General features: G+C 59.6%; 1 protein-coding gene across 1 annotated transcript in view; it reads left to right on the forward strand.

The window, feature by feature from the left end:
• Nucleotides 1-2,500, forward strand: part of LOC125044197 (mid1-interacting protein 1-like) — a 15,608-nt gene that overhangs the window by 5,312 nt on the left and 7,796 nt on the right. The window lies entirely within an intron of this gene.

The raw sequence follows: 2,500 nt of genomic DNA on the forward strand, positions 1-2,500 counted from the left end.
GCACGCACGCACGCACGCACGCACGCACGCACGCACGCACGCACGCACGCACGCACGCACGCACGCACGCACGCACGCACGCACGCACGCACGCACGCACGCACGCACGCACGCACGCACGCACGCACGCACGCACGCACGCACGCACGCACGCACGCACGCACGCACGCACGCACGCACGCACGCACGCACGCACGCACGCACGCACGCACGCACGCACGCACGCACGCACGCACGCACGCACGCACGCACGCACGCACGCACGCACGCACGCACGCACGCACGCACGCACGCACGCACGCACGCACGCACGCACGCACGCACGCACGCACGCACGCACGCACGCACGCACGCACGCACGCACGCACGCACGCACGCACGCACGCACGCACGCACGCACGCACGCACGCACGCACGCACGCACGCACGCACGCACGCACGCACGCACGCACGCACGCACGCACGCACGCACGCACGCACGCACGCACGCACGCACGCACGCACGCACGCACGCACGCACGCACGCACGCACGCACGCACGCACGCACGCACGCACGCACGCACGCACGCACGCACGCACGCACGCACGCACGCACGCACGCACGCACGCACGCACGCACGCACGCACGCACGCACGCACGCACGCACGCACGCACGCACGCACGCACGCACGCACGCACGCACGCACGCACGCACGCACGCACGCACGCACGCACGCACGCACGCACGCACGCACGCACGCACGCACGCACGCACGCACGCACGCACGCACGCACGCACGCACGCACGCACGCACGCACGCACGCACGCACGCACGCACGCACGCACGCACGCACGCACGCACGCACGCACGCACGCACGCACGCACGCACGCACGCACGCACGCACGCACGCACGCACGCACGCACGCACGCACGCACGCACGCACGCACGCACGCACGCACGCACGCACGCACGCACGCACGCACGCACGCACGCACGCACGCACGCACGCACGCACGCACGCACGCACGCACGCACGCACGCACGCACGCACGCACGCACGCACGCACGCACGCACGCACGCACGCACGCACGCACGCACGCACGCACGCACGCACGCACGCACGCACGCACGGGCCGATTGAGTGGGGTAAAAGGGACGAGGGGGGGGGGGAGAAGAGGCAATTCACGCAGTAGTCGTTAGGCCCTCCCCCTTCCATTTCCTCTTTAGTATTCCTTCTCTTATTAACTCTTTGCCTCTTCTCACTTCGTGCATTGCCTTTCTCCCTGCTTTGGTTTCTCTCCTCCTTACCCTTTCATCCTCCTGTTTTTCACTTTCTCTCCTTATCCTTTCATCCTCCTGTTCTCGTTTACCCTCCTTATCCTTTCATCCTATCCTCCTCCTTCCCCTCCCCCCCACACACACTTAAACCCCCCCCTCTCCCCTCCTATTTCTCCTAGGTCCTCCCCCCCCCTTCCCTCAACCCTACACAAGTGCACCTCCTACACCCTCGCCCCCCCCCCCTCCTCCCATCCTTCCAACCTTTCTGGTAATATGACATGACCTGACTGACCTGGATGGCAGGTGTTTGCGCGGTTTTGGGGTGTTCCTGTTTTTGTTTGTGTGTGGACTGTTTTTAATTTTGAAAGAGTGAGTGAGTGTGTGTGTGTGTGTGTGTGTGTGTGTGTGTGTGTGTGTGTGTGTGTGTGTGTGTGTGTGTGTGTGTGTGTGTGTGTGTGTGTGTGTGTGTGTGAGAGAGAGAGAGAGAGAGAGAGAGAAAGAAAGAAAGAAAGAAAGAAAGAAAGAAAGAAAGAAAGAGAAAGAGAGAGCAACTGTTTATTGGTTCTTTTGCTCTTGTCGACATGTTCGTTAGGTTTCTTTCTCGCTGTACTTCAGAGTTCTCAGAATTTTTGGCTGTGAATGCTTTACATATATATGTTTCTCAGAATAAGTTCTGAGAAATCTCGATACAGTCGAGGATGGGGGTGGGTAGAGGAAGGTGAAGAGGCTGGGGAAGATAAGTAGACCCGTAGATAAATAGACAGAGAAAAGCAGACAGACAAGTAGATCAGTAGACAGAAAGTTACAGACAAATAGATAAGTGACGGGAATACAGACAGACAAGCGTGTAGACGGAGAAAGAGGCGAATTGGAAGATAGTTCGATAAGGCAAAGACAGAATGATAAATTGGCAGTCTGACAAGCAGAGACACACACAGACAGACAGACAGATGAACTGACTGATAGGCAGGCAAGCAGAAGGATAATCAGGCAACCAAACGGGACAGGGCACATGTAGGGCAGAAATTCCTGAATCTCGTCTTTTCGGATATTTGCAATCACGGTGATTTCTTGCTCTGCTTCTCACTCTCATCTCCCTGACGAAGTGCGCCTGGGACCTAAATATAACAACCTGAACAACAGTTTGAACCTATCTCGAAAAACAGACGGACATTCTCCTCAGCATTTCGGCCGCGCGGAGACTGCGAATCTGGTTGCTGAGTTAAGCTGAACTTG

The sequence above is a fragment of the Penaeus chinensis genome, chromosome 35, assembly GCF_019202785.1.
Source record: "Penaeus chinensis breed Huanghai No. 1 chromosome 35, ASM1920278v2, whole genome shotgun sequence".
Taxonomy (NCBI): Eukaryota; Metazoa; Arthropoda; class Malacostraca; order Decapoda; family Penaeidae; genus Penaeus; species Penaeus chinensis.